Source organism: Cyanistes caeruleus, chromosome 1 (genome assembly GCF_971803275.1).
Source record: "Cyanistes caeruleus chromosome 1, bCyaCae1.hap1.1, whole genome shotgun sequence".
Taxonomy (NCBI): Eukaryota; Metazoa; Chordata; class Aves; order Passeriformes; family Paridae; genus Cyanistes; species Cyanistes caeruleus.
The window spans coordinates 27,454,564-27,478,478 of NC_141701.1; the positions used below are offsets into that span (position 1 = coordinate 27,454,564).

Sequence of the window (23,915 nt, forward strand, 5' to 3'; positions counted from 1 at the left end):
TAGCAAGAGCATAACAAGATCAATCTATCCTATTCATGAAAAAGTTCAGGATTTCAGTTCAGGATTTGCAGACATCATCTTGCCCAAAACTGGCACCCAGTTACAGAATCACAGTTGGGCACCTGATAACAGTTTATTCAAAAGACTATTAAAATAAATAAAACATGGTGGTGCTGTTGAATACCTAACACATAAGATGTTTTTCATCGAAAAGGGGTTTGTACATTTGTTACCTAAAGGAAAGATTGAAACAGAGGCTCCAGAGTACAAATAACATATCTGTGGAACACCATCTGTTGGATGTGCAGTTCAGATGCTGCATCTGCTTCTGCTAAACAAGCGAAAACCATAATCATGCTCATCTCACTTACAAAAATACCTTACCTGAATTCATAGATTTTCTTTTTTGAGAATGGAAAGCAAATGAGCAGAGTCTGGAAAATGGCTCAGAGCCATGGCTTTACCCAGAGTACACAAAACACGTACAGGAGAATGATGCATGGAAAAGCAACTGGCAGCAGTTTTGAGCTCTGCCAGCCATGACTGTCTTGGCCAATACCTTGAAATAATTAGAACAACCAAAATACTGCTTCACCTCAGCATGCCAGTTTCCAGCTGTCTCCAGGAGCCAGCATGACAGCTAGGAATGGCTGACTGTGAGGGGACACAGAGGTAAATGTGTCAGCAGCATGTAATTCAAGAGTGTCTCTGCTCAAAGCTAAGGTTTTCCAAGTTTCACCATGCTCAGGGACATTTCCCATGGGTGATATCATGCAAAGGGCTTTGCTGGAGCGCAGAGTGTGCCCGTATTGAGTACACTGTTAAGTGAGCAAAAGCATTTACTCAGTGCCTGTGGCCAATCTAAATATATGTTCTACTATATTTAATAGCATGTGGAATAAAACAGTACAACAAAAAGGAATCTGATAATGCACAGTATGGATGGGGCAGCAGTGTTTTTTGACATATTGCACATTGCATGCCAGGCAGTGCAGGAAAAGCATGTCACTCAATGCTTTTGATTGAGGGATGCCATGGTGGCATGCCATAGCCAAAAAAGCCAAATTGTCATATGCCTCACTGAGATGCCATGCTATGGAAAACATTGTAGGAATGAATGGAAACCCCTCTTGACAGCCAGATCTTATTGGAAGATATGCCAAAGGAAAATGAGAAACATATTGGGTTGATTTTGCTGTTTTTATAAACAATTAGTTTTTTAGGTATATTAACATTTTTATTTGTGTAGTACCTCTAGACAAATAATAGGCAGACTTTTACTACATCTTTCCAGTTTAGAAGGTGTGTAACTCAGCAGTCTGTAGTTTAGACTTCAGGACCTTGCTTACAAAATCCCATCATCCTGCTGTTTGTGCTTTAGAACCAACATTATCATTTGCAAAGCTTAATATTTAGACAGTGAGATACAATAAACATGAAAACAGAAAGTCAGACTGTAGATTTAGCAAAAGGAACAAAAAGGTGAACAATCTTTCCCTGTAGCAGCCTACTAAAATGAGCACAAATTGTAGGACAAGTATAGTATTTAAAAAAAAAAAAAGTAAATTTATTATTTATCACATATAAATCTGATGCAACAAAAATACAGTGTATATTTCAGATACCTCTTCCAGATCTGAAAAACTGAACAGATAAACTCTGCAGGAATATGACTCTCCTCTTGATTCCCATAGAGCTTTGCTTGTATGGCACTCACTGAAATCCAAATCTGAGCTGGGCTGTCTACTTTTATATACACTGGCACAGTCTGACTTGAAATAATCCAAGTACAAGAGTTTGACCTGTACTGTTTGCTTTTATAAGGTCCGTATGTGCCTGTTTGGAAATTCCAGTAGATTGGCAACTCTTCTAAATTGAGGTAGAGTTTTATGTATGACCTTTATCTTGCAAGATACTCTGGCAGTAGCTTTGCCTGGAACAGTTGTAACCAGGCCACAGAAATGCTAACATGGCTGGAGGAGTTCATAAGAGTCCTATAAGAGGCATCTCCATGAATGCAGGAAATCTGAAATACTTCACACATATTTTCCAGTGAGATGCATCCTCCTAAAAGATAATTTTATAAGAAAATCATGTGTTTCCAGCCCTTGAGATATGGTCTTGAAGGCAGAAGAGTTTTCATCACATAGACATTTTCCAGAAATTCTGTGTATGTTTCTCAAAGTTTTCAGAGAGTCACTCCTTCTGAATCCATACAATTTGTGAACTTTGAAAGGTCAGAGAATATCATCCCATTTCTATCAATATCTGTGCTTCACTTCAATGGAGTCAAAATTTCACTCTGAGACCAGAAAGCAACTTTGAAAGAATTGTCTGTAGATAATGAAAAGGTAACTGGATGTGTGTAAGTATAAACATTTATATGTGCATTGCAAGTGTAAGTAGTATGTAATAAAAAAGAAGTCAGTGCTAGGAAGCCCATGCTTGTCACACATATTGAACAACAGCAGGTATTACCAGAAGAGAGGGGAAAAAACCTAACAAAAAAGACTTTAGCAACCTAGAAACAATACTGGCTGGGAATGTTAATGTTCTTCTCAGAGCAGTTTAAGAAATTAGCAATCTGTCATAAATTGAGGCTTTTTAAAATAAATCCTACAGAAGCCGATTGGAAGAATGATATGCAGTGATCCTAAGATCTAATCTTTAAAAATTGGTCTGGGGATACAATAATAGAGCAGTGTCCCATTTTGCAGTTGGTAGTATGTTACAGTCTGATGGACAAAATCCTCAGATTTCATCTTCTGCATTCTGAGTCTCATTTATCTGAATTTATACTGATTCATCTTGATGGGCTCCAATGCAATATTCAGCTTTCTCTAATATGACCACATGCAGGCCTGGGCTATGGATTCTAAAATGCATCTCTACTTTAAAGATGCCAGTGCAGCCAACAGAAATGCTGTTCGTCTCACAGTTTAGCATGACTCAGCACAGTGATTTGTCAGTGCAAAAAAAAAGGTTTTGCTAGTTTATCTTTCTTTAGTCCTACCTTTCTGTGTCTTCATGTTCCGCAGTATCTCTTTAAAAATTTCTCCATGGTGTTACTCTCCATTCTCTACAAATGCATTGGTTGCTTAATGAATCTTTACATTATGTATTTTGAAAAGAAAAATACAACCTTACTCTTTTTTTTAATTCACCTGAATGGATGCAAAGACTTCATGGCTGGTTTAAGATTGATGTCAGATATATTTTAAGTGATCCAATCAACCTTCCATTCTCATAAGCAATTTCAGTGAACTTAATCACATACCCACAGTAGTGCTGAGGTACAGAAATATGTTTGAAGTATGGGGAGAAAGTATTCAGACCTTTTCTGAACTAAGTTCTTCACTCTTGACCTTAAGGATGCTTCAGGGTGTTTATAAAAGCAGTCAAATGTAATAGGCCAGTTTGAATATTCTGATTGAGGGGTTTTGTTAATAAACCTTTTATGTCATTGTGTAACTTCTCCTATGCAAGGACAGAATATTTTCCAGCACAAATTCTCTGATCTTCCTAACTTGTCTGCAAAGAAGATTAGTAAGGGCTTTGATATGACAAACTAGAGGTAAACAGGGCAATTATGCTTCATCCTTGTAAGAAAGACAGTGACTACTGTTGCACTGGGATGCATTTCAGACTTTCTTGGAAGCACTATCTTCATCATACCAAGGAGTGACATGAGAGGTGCCCTCTGATATTTGCTATTTTTGCCACTGCAGTAATGGTCCTGGCCTATAATCCAACACATTAAGAGTTCAGTAACAGTGAGCAATGAAATGTATTTTATTATCCTAGCTTGGAACCCGGAGCATGCTGGTAGCCATCTGGATCTGCAGACTTTGGCACTTCCAGCAGTGGTGATTGTGCATCCTCCCCAGATAGTCACAGGCACAGATCCTAGTCACTGTCATTGGAGAACATGTTTTTGACTGTGGAAAGTAGTTGACAATATAAATAATTCTCTTTTGTTCTTCACATTTGCTTGGTGCTGGGCGGATGTCTTTCTCTCAATTCTAGTGATGCCAAAAAGCTCTCTATAGTCAACCATTATAGACTTGTAAAATGTCTATAATGACTTGCTCAGAACTGAGATCAATGTAACCTTTGTGTTCAGGTGCATTCTCTGAGGACATGAATAATGCACCAGTTCACTACTGCACAACAAAGATATAATATGAAACATACATTATTTGTTAGTACATCTTACTGGTTAATTTTAAGAAATATTCTCAGCTGAAATGGAGAAATAAGGATTAAATATAAGATAATGAAGGATCACAGATCAAGAAATGCCTATAAGAAGTCTCAAGCCCATCAATCCTGGCAGCTTGTATAGTCAATCAACATCTGCCAATTGCTCAAACATCCTACAGATGACAGAGGAAAGATTTCCCATCTATTAAAAAAACAAATTCCTCCAGGACATCACAACTGTAATGAAAGGGATATGACAAAAAATGAGAAGCCATTAAATTTAGTCCCATCTCAAAGAGTGATCTCCTCTGAGGAGCTGTGGTTGTCAGTCCCTGGCCAGTGTTCGCATTGCTGTAGCCATGCAGAGAGTAGAGCACCCTATTCTCTACCTCACAGGACTGTGTTAAAGATTAATAATATGATTCTTGCAAATTCTGTTACTCATCAAAATGGCTACACAAATGATAAGTGTTGGCTAGCTACTTGCTACAGGAACACCTTTACTGAAGGGGTAAATCTGGCCTGTTCTGGGTGTCCCCACTGCAGAACATCACCAATCTATTTCATTCTTTTCTTGCAGAGTTGTAGTCAGTAAGCAGCATGCTGGATGGAACAAACAGCAGATCAAGCACCCACAACAACCTGAAATTCATGTTAATCCTTCTCAGTTTGTATCCCTAAACATTGGTGTTTGTAAAGTTAGTTTCACTATTCAGTCTTCTTCCATTCCAGCTGGGCATTCCAGCTTTAATCATGTGCTTTTTGCAAAGGTTCTCTACAGAAATTATAGCAAAGTATTTTAGGGCATTAGACATGGAAAATATTTTTCTAACCTTGCATCACTATACCTTTTATGGGAGAGGCAATGAACTTAGTGTTTCAATTATAGGTCTTACACACATGATTGGGCAACAGGCCAACAATTTTCATCTGTGTATTCCAAGACCAATAGCATTTGTTTAGCTATAAATTCAGAGATGCTGAATGCATTGTATTTCTACTTCTCTGAGTTTATTAAAGGTCTGAGTTTGACAACAACTTTGAGTATAATAAAATTAGAAATTGTAATCTTGTAAAAAATTATTTATTATGGTAAAATAACAGATAATCTACCCAAACCACAAGGAAACACAAAGAATTTAACTTCAGAAGCTGGATGTATAGTCCATGAAGTCGAGCAATCCTTACCTAACACAAATTTTGCGATCTTAAGAATCTCATGTGGACTGGCAATGATATAATCCCAAAAGTACTTTTAAAAAGGCATCTTAAGTCTCCTTGTTTCATTATAGACAGACAACACCTTCATTAAGCCCTACTGGATTTATCAGCTTTGACAGCAGTCTTTTGCTTTTGACAATATTACGACTTTTCTGGGTGGTAGTACACAGACTAATATCATGTAACACTTGCTACTAAACATCCTGTAATATGGGAAAACAGACATTCAGGCTGTGCTTTTCCACAAAAGGTTTATATTTTAATAGTCAGTTGTGCTTATATACAGAACCCAACTGCAAGAGTGAAGATAAATATGAGCCATTTGGTATTATGAGAGTTCTGCTGGTGTTCAGAAAAAAATACATTTAGAAACTGATGTGTTTGCTTCAACAGTCCCCACTATAGCTTCAGTGCCTCTGTGAAGGCAAGACATCTTCCCGGTGGAGAAAACCTCCTTATGGATCCTTAAGCTGTACTTATCTATCATTCAAACAGAAAACAACTCTTAGCACTGACTCAGAAAGACTAAGATTTTCTGTAGCTAGACAGTCAAATATTCAGTGAGTCATTTGCTTTTATGGCATCATAACAGAAGCTTTCGTTTATTTAGTACAATGGGGGAGAACAGTGAAGTTCAATGGGCCACTGATGCACTGTTGCACAGTGACAGATTTGTGCTGTATAGGGCAAAATGGTTGTAAGACCTTCCTCTGCTTCCAAAATTAGAGAAAAGCACTGCTGCTGGACAGCTAAGTCATCCAGCACAAAAGGCCAACCTAACCAAGAATTTAAGCATGTGAAGAATTTTAAGATCATAGCCAAATCTTTTGTTTTAGCTGGAGTGCTCATACTTGTACACTTTATAGACACAGTTCAAGTAAATATCGTTTTTGGTTGCTACAGATATTGGAGGTTTATTTTAAATAGCAGTTGTCTGCTTTTAAAGTAAAAAAAAAAAATGCATTTGAAGAAACAGTGAATTTATTTTAAAAATTAATGTAACTTGGTCTTGGTACTGAATTAGTTTACCAGATGTTCTTTGAGTGTGCTGGGGGGAACTTGGGAGACTCAAGCCTGAGCTTCCCTGTTTAATCTATGTATGTCTCAGCAAGGCACTTTTTGTTCTCTCACATCTCTAGCAGACGGTACAAACTGCCTGTCCTTTGTAAAACAACATTAACCACACTTCTGAAGAGCCTTGGCACTGCTCATAGTCCTCCTTCTTCTCTGGTGCTTCCCTCTGTTGCCCTTGTGTTGACAATAAAGGGCAAGACGTGCTGGCTCTCTGTGAAAAGAAAGATCTCCTGTGCCCCTTTACTTATTCTCAGTCAGGGTTTGTATATTTGCACACTTTGAAAACCCTCTACAGACAGGGAATAAGATTCACGCAGAACAGACATTGCCATCCTTTCTAGAGTTTTTATATTAACATGTTAATATTTGTAAACAATAAGTAAAACAGCACTGAAATCACTCCTGAGAATAGTAAGCTTGCTTTTACTAGACAAGGGATTCCATTTTCTTCGCCAACCCATCTGCTTTCTTCAGAATTTACACCACAAATTAGAGATTAAAGCATCATCTCTAAGCATGTAAATAAAACCAACATAACTTGGTGACATTTGATTGTAATATGTTTGTTATATTCCAATATAATAAGTAAACAATCCTTCAGCAATCACAGCATCATTAAAGGAAAAGTATTTGTTCCAAAATGTTTAAAAGATTGCTCTGAAATAATTGAAGACAATACTTTTTGTATAAGGTTTGTTTTTCTTTCTGTACTTACTACATGATATGTGATCTCTGTATGGTATTGTGCTTTGGAATGGAAAAACCTCAACAGTTTAGGTAAGGCTTTTAGGAAGCATTAGCTAATTATAGCTTTTATAATCCCCTTCATTTAGCTCTAGTCTCCTGTTTGTAATAACTGAGATCATCCCCATCTTGCAACATCCCACACCATTGCTTACTGGATACTCTTTTTTTTTTTTCTATAAATACACATATCTGAGCTCTCCATTTTATTAGTTTATCTTAACAAAGTGATAAATCTTGGACTGTTGTCTGTTTTAATTTATTCACATGCTGGTTTTCACTACAGATAAAAATTTAGATAACAGCCATTATCTATGTATGTCCTAATCCAAATGTAAGGAATTATAAAAATCATTGCACATCCACGTTCAAAATTCCCAAGGCGATGCCTACATTTCTGACTCATTCTTCCTGTCTTTAATTCTGGACATATTCTCTATACAGGACGATGTATGATTCCTTATCTGTTCCTAGAAAATAAATAGAATAAAACAGGAACTCAATATTCTTATCTAGTGTTCCAGTATTTTTTTATAGAGATAGAGAAGTATTTTATAACATTCCAGTCACAGAATCATAAAAAGACTCAGATTAGAAGGGACCCAAGAAAATCATCTAGTCCAACCTCCTGCAGAAATAACAACCTCAAAATATCTCACATATATTTCATAAAATATAATAAAATAATATTAATTTTACTTAGTATAAGAGCTGCTTTCATAATTCACTCTTAAAATGCTTGCTAGAATTTAATTTCACTTACTGATATAAACTTGGGAAAGAAGTAGAACCAGTGTTCTCAGTAGTCTCTGGATGAAATACACTTTTGAAGTGGTTGGCCATGTAGAAAGAAATGTCTAGGGTTAATGTATATGAACTATTAATGTACACCATATGCTGATGTTCAGTAAGAGTAAAATAAAACAGTGAGAAAAAATAATATATCTGAAGTCCGAAGTCTTGCATTAGACAAGATTAACCTTCCTACGAGAACAGCAAGTTTTAGTGCAAAGACAACAATAGCACCACATGGCCAATTAAAAAAATATTGAGAGCAATACTTCTGTAATAAGAAAAACAGAGAACCAAAATTCAATGGTTGCTGTATGTGGCAGAGAGCAATACAAAGACCAGGAAGAGAAGGGCTGTCCTTCACTGAAAATTAGCATCCCCATCAAAGTACAGAATGATTATTGTAAAGGACAGAAACGCTTTGTTTCTACCATCAAGCAAAGCTAAGATAACCTTGTTTAGTGTATACAGATTAGAGGTACTCAAGGTGTGCAAGTAAGGCAGCCAGAAGCTAGAACTCTAATCTCACCAGGTTATCCTAACATATATTTCCTTTCCATCTTCCCACATCTTCAGATCCAGTCTGGTGCCATATTATTCTACACATCTTAGATACTTTTCCTGTGGGTTTTCCATTTCTTGTTTCCATCTGCCAGCCTCCTCTTCACATTTCTTTGGTTCAGTTTCTAAAACACAGAAGCCAAAATATCTTTACTTAGATCTGTTTTCTTGTCACTTCAAGAAGCTGTCAAAGACTGATGTTATTGAGATCATCTGAGTGGTTTTAATCTTCCACTAAAGAAAACAAGGGTATAGTCCTTTCAAATAAGAGTGGGCATTTTTCAAGACACTGTTACTGGGAAGCATGTAATTAGGGTAAACTGCAAAGAAACAAACAGAATATGAATTTTTCACAAAAGGAACAATTCTGATTTTCTAACTATCTGTCCTGTCAGGTAAAGATGTTCTTCAGAGCTGAAGTGAAATAACTGGGAGAGTCCTTCACGGTCTCCCACATTCCTGCTCTGTCAGCCTGCAATGGGATGGACAATGGCCAGGGAGATGGTAAGGGATAGGAAGATTCTTTTCAGGATTTCTTCTTTTCTGAATAGGTTAGGAGCATGAATGTGCAGGAGTGCCATCATGCACCTGTCTCCATTCAGCAACACTTGCTTTCTGCCTGTTCTCAAGCTGAGATCAACTCCTTGGCTCCTTGCCTCCATCTCAGTCTGTTCACATTTCAGATTTTCAAGGCCATCTCTGGGAAGAAAACAGATGAAAAATCTTACTTCAAACTGAAAGGAGACCTGGAGCCTTGTCTGTTGTCCTGGGACTCACACAATTCTCTCTCATGCTTTGGCAGTAGAGCAGAGTTTATCTTTTTGCACCTCTGTGAGAGGAGTAGGATAACAAAGTTGGTACAAAGTGTGATTTCATGGTAGTAGGGAGTGTGGAATGTGCTAAACTGCAGCACAAACTCAGAGAAACAGGGAAAGCATGCCATATTTTTGACATTTTGAGGCACATAGTACTTTGATCAGAAATTTGCAAAAGCAGATGTTCATTTAAGACTAAAAAAGATATAAAGATTTATCTATTAAAAACAACTAATTCCCCCTCCTTTTTAGGAAGGGGAATTGCAAAGATGGGGAGGAGGCATCACAAAGCTCGTTCACATCCCAGTGGGATGTCCACCGTTGAAGATGGTTATGAAATATGTATGACTTCTTGCAAAAACCTTGCTCAATTTCTCTACAATTCTCATTAAATCCTGATCATTCCTCACATTCAGATACTTCAGGTTACACACTAGAATTTCCCAATTGCAATGTTTGTTAGTTGCACATCTATAAGAACTCCACTCAAGGCAAAGGTGGGGGTTTTGAGTGCAAATAGAGATGGAGTGCCTGTAGGTGACAGAGTTGGTCTAATGTCTCTGGGGTAAATTCTGTGACATTCCTGAAACTGTTTCTGGTTCTTAACAAATATGATACTTAGGTTGCCTATGCAGTAGGTTTCAAACACACTCTGGTGAAAAAAGGAAAGGTACTGACAATTTTCACTGTGCCAGGCTGTCCATGCACCATCAAACAAGTGGATACACTTATCATAGAATCATAAAATCATAGAGTATTGGAAGGGAACCTTAAACACCATCTAGTTCCAACCCCTGTGCAATGAGAAGGGGTATTTTCATCTAGATCATATTTCTCAGAGTTCTGTCCAAGCTTAAGTTGAGTATTTCCAGGGACGGGGCATCCACCACCTCTCTGGGAAATACGTGCTAGTGTTTCAGCACTCTTTGTAAAGAACTTCTTTTATCTAATATGAATCTACCCTCTGTCAATTATAACATCACCCCTTGTCTTATTGCTACATGCCCTACTAAAAAGTTTATCCCCATCTTTCTTAAAGGCCACCTTAAAGTACTGAATAGTACTGAGTAGTGAGGTTTCCCTGGAGCCATCTCTTCTGCAGGCTGAAAAAGCACAACTCTTTCTTTGCAGGGGAAGTGTCCTCTACTCATTTTTGTGTCTCCGTGTTTGGTATGGTTGGTTTTCTGGGGTGCGAGCTCACGTTGTTGGGACAGTTCCAGCTTCTCATCCACCAGCAGCCCTAAGCCTTTCATGGCAAGGCTGCTCTCAGTCTCTTCATACCCAATTTATATAATACTAGGGTTTTCCCTGACACAGGTACAGGACCTTGCACTTGGCCTTGTTGAATCTCTTCAGATTCTCATGGACTGGCTTCTCAAGCTTGTCCAGTTCCCTCTGGATGGCATTCCATCCTTCAGGTGTGTTAACCCTACCACTCAGCTTGGTGTCATTTGCAAACTTGTTGAGGATGCACTTGATCCCTTAGCCTATGTCAGTGATAACAAACATTGAATTGTGCTTATCCCCATGTGGACCCCTGAGGGACACCACCTGGTACTGACATACATCAGGACATTGAACCCTTGACCACTGCCCTCTTCTTGATACCATGGTCCAACCAGTTCCTCATTCCTCATTCACCAAATAGTACACCCATCAAATCCATCTCTCTCCAGCTGAGAGTAGGATGCTGTGGGGGTCTGTGCCCAAAGCCTTACAGAAGTCCAGATAGATGACATCCATGTCTCTTCCCTTGTCCACTGATGTAGTCAACTCCATCACAGAAGGCCACTAAGTTTGTCAGGCAGGACTTGCCCTTGGTGAAGCCATGCTGGATGTTCTGATTCACCTCTCTGTCCTCCATGCAGCATAGCTGCCATGAAGATCTATTCTGTTGTATTCCCAGGTGGTAGGGCTGACAAGACAGTAGCTCAGGATCCTCCTTTATGCCCTTTAGAAAAATGGTGCAATTTTTCCCTTTTTCCAGTCACCTAGGTCTTCACCTGATTGCTATGATTTTTATAATGTCATGGAGAGTGGCTTGGCAACTACATCAGCCAATTCCCTCAGGACTCTGGGCTTTATTTCAACATCCCATAGACTGCTGTATGTTCAGGTTCCTCAAGTGGACACAAATCTGATCTCTAACCATGAGAGGGATTTTAATCCCTTTCCCATCTTGCAGTTTGGATACTTCTCCAGCCTGCACTATGCTTGTGGCATTTGGTCTGGAACATAACAAGAGAGAGCACTGCCTGTGTAATAAAATATTAGAATAGAAATCAGCTAAAACACCACTGTGATGCATAAACATGCTTTTTTGCATATGTACATATCTGCATTTTACATTTGTAACAAAACTTTAACATGTTGCTTGTGTAGATTATGTTTCCAGCAGCTCAGTAGCTCAAAGAGAAAAATAGTCTAGAATAGCAGCAAATAGTTGAAACTGAAATTAAGATTTTTCCCCCCCCGTCCCTTTTTTATTAAGAACTCTGTTGAGAAATTGTGAAAGAAGTTTATCCCTCACAGGCTTATAGAAATTGTTCTTAGTGACAATCACCAATGCGGACAGTAAAATTAGAAGGTATGGCAAATTACAGGCAGAATAGTAAGCCAGTAATATAGAAAAATAAGCTTTGAATTGGATTTTAAGCAGTATTTGATGAAAAAAAAGTTCAACAATAATAAAAAGAACAATAACCTTTCCAGTAACCATATAATTTTTGGTTTTGTACTTCCATCTTGATAGAAGAGTTGGTACTTTTTCTACTTTTTTCTTTTTGTTTCAGAAGAAATCATGAATTTTAATGCTTCATCAGTGAGAAAAAAATCCATCTCAAAAGTTCTGCTGCACCTGGTTTTCACTGATGAGTCTCTCAGGCGATGAGAAATAAAAAAATATTCTTAGCCACCAGATGCAATTTACAATGAAACTTGACTATTCTGTAGAATTTTTTAAAAAATCCTCATATCACAAATAGATTTGGGACAAAATCTTACACTATAAAAATAGTTGTAAGACGTTTTTGAGCTGTCCCATTTTACCCATGTTTCTGGTCAAAAGTATTCAGGCTGCTGCTTTATTGCTATTCCTTCACTGTGCTCAAGCCAACAGCAGAGGGCACAGCTCCCCGCTGAAAACCTCCGAGCTGAAGATCGTGTGACTCTGCCTTATTCTGCTTAAAATATTTTCTATCAGGAGCAACGTTTTGATTAAAACAATGCAGTTTTAACAGTCAGTGACATCTCTGAAAGAAGGCATTTCTCTTTTCTGTTTATTCAACAGTCAATTCTGTACAAAAGCATGAGATTTAGTTAATGCCTAATGCAACTTCCAGTATAAATGTTATCACAAATCATTGAGAATCACAGAATTATGGAATGGTTTGGAAATAACTTTAAAGCTCATCCAGTTCCAACCCCCCTTCCATGGGCGTGGGCAGGGAACCTTCCACTAGACCAGATTGCTCAGGGCCACATCCAACACTTGGCTTTTTCTAGACATTTACAACCTTTTTGAACAACTTGTTCCAGTGCCTCACCACCCTCACATAAAGAATTAATATCTTATCTAAATAAGATCTAAACCTACCCTCTCTTAGTTTACAGCCATTCCCTTTGTCCTGTCACCACACACCCTTGTAAAAAATAACTAAAAATCCAAAAATTGAATTTGGTTACCTTGGACAAGCATCTGTTCCATACATGCAGCTCCACAGATACAACTCAAATTAAGTCTTCAATAGCAGTGAAATATATATATATATATATATATATATGTACTTAGCAAAGCTACGTTCAAACTCATCAGCAGTTCCAGCTGAAGCATGCAAATCCTGAAAATGTATCATTTAAGTAACAATCTACAATCTTCAGTAATCTCCTGACACACAAATATGATTTTCAACCTCTGGTCCAAAACTCTGGGGTCTGTGAATTCTTTTAAATGTGTAAGACAAGCAAGATGAACAAACCTGCTTGGTGGAAACCCCTAATGTAGGGAAAGTAAAATGTACCAACATTTCAGTCTTTCTGTCTCTTTTGCATATCTATGAATCTGTGAGTCTGTTGCCACTACATATGCTGTTTTCATATTAATATACAGAGTAAAAGGAAAAGACAAAAACATAAAACTACCCCATCATTTCTAATACTAATTGTTTAATGTTGTGTCAGTATAACTGCAAAACATAAAATTTGCTTTATTATCATTCAATGTCCACCTACAAATCTCTTTTATTATCTAAACATATATATTAGTTGCAATTAAATATATTCCCTGAATATGAGGTGCACATTGACAACTATAAAGTTTTGTCATTATTTGCTAGAAAATACGGACTACACACTCCTAGTAACCAGTTACAAGACAAGATTATGAATACTTCATTATTTGGACACAAGTTTTTTTCCTTGCTTCAGACTTTGGCTGTTCTTTTCATTGGGACAGGGAGTTGTAGGACAGGCAGTTCTATACTTTTTATATAGATGGATGTACTATATTTCACAGCTTAAAATACATGCTCAGTTAGTATTAAAAGCCTAAAATGATAGGCCAAAGTAGATAAAATTCCTCAGTTAAGAAGACACTTTTCTCCTCATGTAGGGAAGCCAGGTTTGGTCCTATCCACAATAACCAGCTGTGCACACACAAGCTGAGCTGTGTGTCTGACATTAGCAAAGCTCAGTGCATGAAGCAGGTGTGAGGTAATATGAGACAACAGCTCTTTCATAACCATCGGGGCCCTACTATCTCACACCTTTATGCCATAGGCCAATGTTTACTATGACTTATTTTATTTTTAAGGTGATCCTCATCTCCTGCATCCTGTGCAATGCTTTGCACCAGGATGTCCAGGGCTTCCTCAGATCAAGCACTAACTGGTGGCTTGGAAGCACCTTCCTATTTCATTCCAGAACTTTCATGACTTTGCAACTTTCCCCCACTGGTTTACTTACAACAACTATATGGGAAGATTATCTAACACAATATTTAATTTTGACCAGACCTGTTACAAATAACAGCATCTTGATTCTCTGTAAATGTTACATTAAAAAGGGCACTATGAGAGCTAGTGAAATATTTAGTAAGAATATTTGCAGGGCTCTTTTCACAAATCAATACACTCTTCAGATATGTAGTATTTGGAACTTACAAAATGAAAAAAATATTTTTCAATTATTCTATTCTATTCTGTTTTTCAAAATAGTTTTCTGGGGTTTTTTCTGACTAGCATCTTTAAAATAAGACTATTTTTCATTCATTCTCATCCTGTGTTCATTTTTAACTTCATACTCTGAAAGAACATCAGTAGGTGTCCTGCTATGCATAAAGTTAAACAAATCTATAATATTTTGTAGGTTCAGAGCTTTAGAGATAAAAACTTTGCACACATTCATCCAGAAAGCCAGGGATCCACTTCTATTTATACTGTGAAGGTTTTGCCAAGGCTATCACATTTCATTAATCCCGGTTTCCTGGAAGGGTGCTAACACTTTCCCTGCAGAGTGGGGCAGCCTAAAATGTGTAGGCAATAATCAGTGGTTGATAGAATACAGGGTTGTGTTTTAAGAAGTGTATTACCATCCATTATTCTCAGCTTTCCTATGCCCTGTGCTGCTGGGACATTTTTTTGTGGTTGCTGTCTCAGCAATTTAGTCCCATAAGTTCTAATGTAGTGGGAAAACATGACAACATCTGGACTACAAGAACAGTGGAGGAATGCACAAGAGCCACAAAAATAAATTGCTTTAAATCATTTTGTTTTAACTTAAATTTATAAATAATTTACTTCTATCCCTATGGCAATTTACAAAACCCTCTTATTTTGGAAAAAATATTTCAGTACTCTTTGAGTTCAAGTATTTCCTCCTATAGGATTGAAGCATTAAGCTGTTGTAAAAAAAGCCTTGAAATGCATTTGGTCAGCAAGATAAGGGATCTGAAAGAAGTTGCCCTAATGGAAAGAGCTGTGCAACAAGCTTTCAGCCACCTTTTCTAAGCTGCATTTCCTAGGATTTCTTGAAAGTCAAATCTAATTTTTTTTCCATCTGGAGAAAGGCTGATTGCATAGCCACACTGTAACTTCAAGAATTAAAAAAATTGGGAAGTCTATTCACAAAAACACTGCACTGTTTTTCTTTGAATCTTGGCTCATGGATTTTGCATGAGGTCAAGAGCTCCTTCATAACATTGACCTTACTCCCTGCATTCATGCAGAAGAAAAAAAATGTTGACAGGTTTTTATTTAAAGTTGTAAGAACTAGCAGGTTAGCCTTTCATTAAGAAATACTTGCAATTAAATATTTTAGCCACAGTGATGGGATCATAGCTAAAAGCTGAAGTACACTTAGGGACGTAGAAACAGAAAACAGTAATGGCAGGAATCATAAGCCAGTTGTGTTGGGTTTCAAGAAGCAAACCAGTTGTTGTGTCAGTCACACACAATCTGCTGCATTAAACCAGAGTCTAGAATTACTTTATAGCCAGGCTGATGGGACAGTGAAAAGGTCACAGTTCCAAAATCTTGGCTCTTCTTCCAAGAGATCATTTTACCGAATCTCTGCCATGCTCACCTCATGCAGAAGGAATATTTTTCATAGTCATAAAATTGACACTGATTATCTGATCAAGCAAAAGAAACTATGGTAATATTTCCAAATTATATTGCCCTTGCATCTGTATAACAAGATAATATTTATCTTTCCTTTGGTGCTATTCCTAAAGCTTCATCCCTTTCTTAGAAAATTCAAAATTACCTTGCCCCACTCTTCTGTATTTTTTGTCACTGAATTTCTTGATATTATATTGTCCCTCTATCATGCTGTAATGCACTATCTGTTTCACACAAAACATAAATACCTTTTCAAATCGCTCTGGGTTAGTCCCATCTAATTAGTCACTTTCTTTTTCAGTGGTTCAGCTGATAGTTCTTGACTGCAGGCAGAAGGTCTTTGATATTACGTATGTAACTAATCCACAGTAACCAACAGGGTCTACAGATAACTGATGGCAGACAAGAAACTGAAGAGTCTCTCTCACCCTGCCATGAGTGTGACCAACTGCAGATGATTTGGTGCTCTGGCTCTCATAGGAGTGAAGGAACTTATCTCCTGCATTATTCCAAAGGAACAATGATAATTGATGTCAGGTCTGGTCAAAAGTCAAAATTTCTGTTCTGCAAGATGCACATTCTGTTTCGAAATGGCTGATATAATTTTAGTAATCTGTCTTGGATCAGAGACTAAGCAGTTGAAGCTGTCTTTCAGCAGAAGTTTGTGGTGTTAATTTTCCTTTGAACATTTTTTTATTCTGATAAAACATAATTTCTGAACAACCCCAAAAAATTAACAGAAAATTGCAATCCACCTGTGACTGAGATGTACCTAAAATTTGTCATATCCCTAATCATCACTACAACAAGTTTTACAGGTTAGAACACAACTTGCACAATGGTGTCTGAAATTCCTGACGTCAGCTGCGGACATCTGCACAGGCAGATACCAGTAGTTTCCTATTACTGAGAATAGCCTGTAAGAAAAACAGGAAAATGTCAACAGGTTCCAGTTTTGCAACGCAGGATGACAAGGCAAGATTCACATAATCTATGATAAACCTTATTTTATATAGAAATAATTACTCTGTACACTCAGTTCAAATGTTTACAAATATAGATAATACCACAACTATTTAACTGTGCTGCAGTACTTGTCAAGCATAAAGTCCTAAAAATGCAATCCTGCTTTTAAGTATGCATGAGACAGAGTTTAGCCAGGCAAAATCCCATATGTGTTAGCTGAACTTAGCTTTAAAACAGTCAGGGATCAATCCCTAAAAGATTGCCTTGAAGATTCCCTGCAGTACAAAAATGGCCTGAGATCATTCAAAAAAAAAATCTGAGGTTGGTGGAACTTAGTAGGTTTTGGACCTCCTTTCTTATTAAGACCATTTCTGGTTGTTTTAATGTAGTATTTAATAATATATTGACCATTCTTTTTAACAATGATTGTTATTTACCACCGCTAAGAGCTATGGAGATTGGCTATTTTTTAGTGATTTTTCAAAATCGGTGTTCTAAAATCTGCAAATAAATTTCTTAAATCACTGACACAGATTTTAAAAAAGGCTGAGCATCCACTGCTTTCTCTGTAGTCTTCATTTTTATACCATATTTATCTTTTGGGTTATTTAAAGGTTTTTGGTCAATATTTGAACATTAGAATGATTTATATTTTAATTTGACATCCAACTCACATCTGTTTTAATATATGTACTGAATCAAAAAGTAAACATTTTTTGATTGTGCAAACCACACTGCTTCCTTATTATAACCCTTTCTCTTATCATAGTTTCTCGTGCCATTCTGAAGTCATATGGAATTAATGAAAGTTTGTTATAAAATGGTAATGTCTTTACTGTTCGAGCAGACGTATAAAAGCCCATATGCAAGTTAGAAATTCAGAAGAAATTCAAATCAGAGATCTTTTCTTAACAGCTTTTGTTGGCACCAGTAGCATTTTTTAAAAGAAGACAGCACCTTGCAAGGAGAAAAAAAAAGGCAAGCTTGAGCTGCAGTTATTGAGGCAACAATAGTAAAAGCAATCTTTAACAGAATACCAGTTTTTTTATATTATATTTATTTCTTTTAATTATAACAACAATAAGTTGCATGAATTATATATCACATATCTTTGTTATGTATACAATTCCATGGGAAAGTGACATCAATTTAGTACTGGTACAGAATTAGAAGCAGAAAACTTGAATTATTTAATTTGCCTGGGACCTGACCACTGGCACAAGTTATACTCTATTGCCAGTGGAGACTTTCTGTGTCCTACAGAGACTAAAACTAAGTATGTAAAAAAAGATCAATTTGGGTCTTCTGTGAGTCACTTGGAAACCTTCCAGATGAAAAGACATCATCGGTGTTGGACTTTCATTCCACATGAAATTTAAGGATAAGGACAAAGACAACCCCTCAGGTTTGTGAAATGGGGGCCTGAAGAGGGGGGTATGAGATGTTTCTTTTTTCCTTCTCTTTAAAAAAATTTATATAGAAAGACTATTTGCTTTTCAGCAGTACTTATATAGATTAGGATATGCTTGTTAATTCTGCCATACTAGTTGATAACACCTTTTAAATGTCAAAGAAGATCCAAATTGTGTTCTTTAAAATTAGGACTTGTTGGCAAGTGTTCCTGTGTCAATGGTAAAAGGTAATTTCCAGTAGGAAACCTCTAGGATACTCACAGATTTGGGAAGGGAAACAGGAGGAGGAGGAGACTTTCTAAACACAGTTACTCAATTGTGCCTTTTTTTTTTTGTTTGTTTTACTCTACAGTGGGAGGTTTATACATATACAAAAGTTACACTGTTAGCCCATATATGAAAACACTCTGGCCTAGGGGTTTTTTCCCCCCTTGGAAAGTCTTATTACTTTGATAGCAAAGGAGATTTCTTTCTGTGGATGTGCAACGTTGCAAGTGCAGCTACAGGTACATATTTCTAAGCATCATGCACAATTACAGGTGCCTGGCACTACAGTGGAAATCAATACACTTTTATGTGCTTGTAAGCAAGGAATTAATGGTAATGACCAATATTCAATGTCGGTAACACCTCAGTACACCTGAGGCAGCTCATAATCTAAATTCAGAACACAGCAAATACCTATAACTGTTACTTCTGTGAAGTAGACCTTTTTAAAACACTGTCATACTCTCTGGTGTAGAAGATGATTTCACATATATTTTACCTGAATTTTGAAACTGTGTCAAAGAGACATACAGATTTACTGTGACCAATGCACTCGTATGCATACCTAGAATTAAAACCTTCAATGACTTTGGGTTAACAGCAAAAAACTGTCAGGTTTTTTTTTCTCTTGATACTAAAAAATAATCTCATGTGAAAAGGTGTGAATAGGGAGAGAACTGCTTGCACAGTATAAAAATCTTTGAAATCTATTACTTGGCTGTCAGGAGGACTTTATTGATTAATAAAGTTTTTATCATACTTCATGCATTTGCAAGGCCGACTGGAGGACCCCTCTCTGGAGCATAAACGTTGCAACAGTTTCATTTCCATTTCAAACTCATGAGCAATGTTCAGAGCTCACAGTGGATGGAAGGAAATAAGCCTCAGAGGCAGAGTCAATGAAAGAAAAGCCAAAGTCAAGTTTTTAAGGTCTGTTCACATATATCATTCCTAGGGGTGGGAAAAAAGCATACATAGATAGCTTTGGTAGTTATTTTATTTTGCAAAAGCAATATCATCCCTGCATGTGTGAAGCCGACTTCGCAAGAGCAAATTGGGTTATGTTTACTGTGCTTATTAAGCTAAATTTAGATAATCTAAGTCCATATTTAAATAATGAAATAGGGCTGTAAGGTACAGGTATAAAAGTAAATAACCTCTGGTAAATGTTTAAAAGGTCAGCTGTACAAGTACATTGAGTTTGATACTACATCATTTGCTTTTCAGAGAGCCTGATCACACGATGCCCCACTATAATTGTAGCTGGAGCTCCTCAAAGCTAAAAGCATGCTGATCACTGCAAGGTGGTTTGTTGGTTTTATTCCTCCTGGCTTTTCAAGGACAGCAAATAAGAAGGAAACCCAGAAGAAATTAATGAAGGAAAGAGGAAAAAAGGTATCTAGTAAGGGCCCCAGCAGCTGTTCAGTACATTAAATGTCTTCAGATAATGAAGCAAGGTCTGTTTTACAAAAATTTAAGACCATCTCTAAAATAATGGATTTTCAGTGCCTTGAAGTCCTGCTAATAGTCATCTGCATACAAACTCTTCATGTTCATTCCATGTAATGTTATCTTTGGCAGCTTTTTAGATTTTATGAACATTCCAACGTGACAAACTAAGGAGGTGGATTATACATTTTTCATCCAGGCATTAGGAACACACGGCCAGGACTATTTCCTTTTCTCTTGTCAGAGTGATGAAGTTATCTCACTTGATACAGCCAAGATAAGAAAGGGGTGTCCCCTTAGAATTGCTTTCAGTTGTAAAGAGATAATGTACTTCAGCTGTGTTTAAGCAGCACATGATTAAGTGTTTAATAGTTTGCTTTGAATCAGTAGTTTAAAATACGTTGAAACAGTAAAAATATTAAGTTGAAAATACGGCAGTTCAGATTTAAAATTAAAAGGAATTAAAAACAAAAAGGGATTGAAATCAGAATTTTAAGATTATGTCTATTACATGAAAATTTCCATGTTCTGTCTCTGTATTTTAGAATCTCCCCGTTGTATTTTAAGAAGATTTTATATTTTCCTTGTGATGTTGCTGAAACATTATACAAGTAATCCAGGACTACTCTATTGCCATAGAGTTACTTAATTACTACAGAATTGCTAAGCATATTCATAGGTGGGACAGCATTTAAAGAAATCCTTATGCTTTCCAAGCTGGAAGTTTATATTCCACAGGAATAAAAACAAAACCAAAAAAAAACAAAACCCAAAAACAAACAAACAAAAAAAACCCTCAAGATACAATATGCAATGCTGGACTAAACAAAAGTTCCTTAAAACTCTATGACATTCATGGCCATACCATCAATGTTTTGCAGTAAATACTGTTGTTGTGGGTAAATATTGCACCATGTGTAACAAAGTGGTTACACTCCTCAAATGCTATTTAATGTACAATATTTTTAAAGGCATGCACTGCAAACTGTTAGCAGCAGAGTTAGAAAAATGTATGTCTTTCGTAAGCTGTGCTTGTCCACATCTCTGTGTACTTACCCCTAAATTGTTTTCAGGAATCCCTGCAGTTCTGCCTAGCCAAGGTAGAGTCCTGACAATGCCAGGGCAACTCAGCTGACCACCATAAATCTGCAAGCATTCACAAGCACGTTCTCAGTTTCCTCAGACCCTAAAAGTGCAGAGTGGCTTTTCTATTTCTCGCTAATTGTGGCATTCCTTTGTAATAGAACCAGCAAAACTGATCCTGTTAATTGGTTTTTAGCTTTATCTCATTCACTGGAAGGCAGACAAGAATTTGAATACAGCTGAGGCTTTCAACAAACTGGATAGCTTGGCAATTGTCACTGTTTTTCTGGAAGTTGATTACTGACATACTGAAAACATGTATCCTTCTCTTCCCTTTCCTAATCAAAGCTGCAGTGATGAGGACTAGAAAAAATACGTCTTTGTGTTAAGTAGGTGGAGATGATTGCCTCATCCTGACATAGCAAATATTTCCACCTTTGCCCATGCTTCTAGATGTATGTTTCACTCAAATGCCCATTTAAACCACAGACCCATCAAGAAGAGCTGTGCTTTAAAAAATGTGTGCTAGTGAGCTTGTGTTGTCTCATTTACTTTTGTAACAGGGAATGTTCACACTTTTTGTGTTTGTTTTCCACTTCAATTACAACAATGCAAATTTTCTCAGACAGTTTGAGCCATGTATGGCACTTCTGTTTTATCAATCAGAAAATTCTAGACCAAAACTCCAAGAAATCTTGAATCCATGCATGACATACTCAGACTTTCAAAACCAACTGGGGCAGGAAAAAGAATTCCTTATTATTACAGAACTTTTTATATTAAGGAACCATTATAATACAGTGTTATACATTATATGCTCCTAAAATATAATCACTCATCATTCACATTGATTAAAAGATACCAGCAAAATTTTTTCAAAGAGAATTTTAAGGATAGGCACATATGATCCATGCAATCAAATACTTCTGAACACTGTTTAAGTCATTAAGTCTTTTGCAATGCTCTGAAGTAACCAAGAGAGATTACAATGTAAAAACTGCAGCCTGAAATGAGCACTTCCCTCACCACCAATCTATTGCCTTCACCTCCCATTTTTATTTTGGAGAGCTACTGCTCCCATTTGACAAATCTAGAAGCTGGAATGTCTTAGAATCATAGAATCTTCGAATATCTTGTGTTGGAAGAGATTTTAAAGATCATCTATTTCCAAACTGCCGTGGACAGGGACACCTTCCACTAGACCAGGTTGCTCAGAGCCCCATCCCCTTGAACACTTCCAAGGACATCCATTATGTCGCTGATATTCGTTATGTTGGGCAACGTGTAACTTCTGCTTAATTTTCTCATAAATATATACATACACACACCAGTGTGGAAATCTAAGACTGAGCTGGGAAAAGCCCCAGACCAGAGACAGCGGGGCAGGGGAGCAGCCAAAACTCTGCCACGCAGCCATGGTGACCCAGGCCGGGCCCACTGCTGAATTCAGCTGCAGCTGAGCCTGACGGGCCCACCCTGTGGGCACCAGTGCTGGCTGTCAGCACCAGGTGAGACAGCTTCCTAAACACCATTTTTGACCTTCTGGTCGCAAAAGCATCAGCTCTTCACAGAAAACCTGGAGAAAACCTGGTGGCACAAGCACATGCTTTTCTGAGGCCACAGATTTGATGTGTGGTGGTGATCTGGCCTGCTCTTATTGCACTGGAGTCTTTAGCAAACTGCTCGTTAACTGCAGCTGAACAGGATAAAGAAGTGAATGTGGCCAAAAGACTGCCATAGTTAGTGTGGCATGACTAATGCAGTTAAATCTGAGCTGAATTTGGGACATTCAGCATCCAGAGAAATACAGTAATCTGAATCCCTAATGGTTGGACTTGATGGTCTTAGAAGACTTTTCCAACCTAAATGATTCTGTCATGCAAGACATGCACTGCCAATACTTTTAGAAATGGTACCTCAGAGCATACCCTCTGCTGCCCTGCTGTAAGCTCGATCCGTCAGCTGGAGGGTGTTAACCAGGAGACAGCTGAGGCCTGAGGCAATCTGGTCATCTGGGCTGTCCCTTGAAACCAAACTGCTTCCTCATGATAAGGAGATACTAACCCTTGGTACCCCTGCAACGTGACATCAGGAAATGTTTAGATTTACTCTTTAAAAATGTGTTAGGACAGATTTGGTAGTAGTGGCGCAAAAAGCTGTCAGCAGCTGATGCAATAGACCCACCCCTGTCTTATCAGGAGGTTCCCCATGAGGAAGAGCTCCTTCTGTGTGTGTGATTTGGCTTCCCTGCACTCCTCAGGGGGGGCCAGATCTGCACATCCCCTCTGTCCCTCACCAAATTGTGTGTTCTTGCATTGATCAGCACCATTGTGAAGTGTGGTCTAATAGCCTCTCAAGACCTTTCATTCTTAATTATCTTCATGGAATCATAGAGGTTGTTTCTGCTACATATTTTGGAGCTATGGTCCCATGTATCCATTGTGTCTTCTGTCTGTAAAAATGCACATATTTAAGAGAAATGCCTGAAACAGCCACAGTCCAGCTATTCTGAGTGCTCTTAGCCCTTTAACAAGTCCTGTAGGATTAAGGTTAAGGCAGGATTTCCCAAGGCTGTCAGCCAACAATCTGGTGGTTTGCATTTTTTTTTACATATCCCACAACAAAGTTTGTAACGTGAATTCTTTTTTTACTGGGTCAAGAGAGAGAAAGCCTCCAGGGAAAGCCTCCAGACAGCTTTAGATAACTATTGT

General features: G+C 37.6%; 1 long non-coding RNA gene across 1 annotated transcript; it reads right to left on the bottom strand.

Moving 5' to 3' along the window:
* Window positions 1-5,209: 5,209 nt before the first annotated feature.
* Window positions 5,210-23,236, bottom strand: LOC111924589 (uncharacterized). Its single transcript, XR_002861729.2, has 4 exons — window positions 23,133-23,236; window positions 21,178-21,307; window positions 8,564-8,720; window positions 5,210-7,712 (listed from the first exon to the last, which is right to left on the bottom strand). It is a non-coding gene; the product is annotated as an uncharacterized LOC111924589 (long non-coding RNA).
* Window positions 23,237-23,915: the final 679 nt, after the last annotated feature.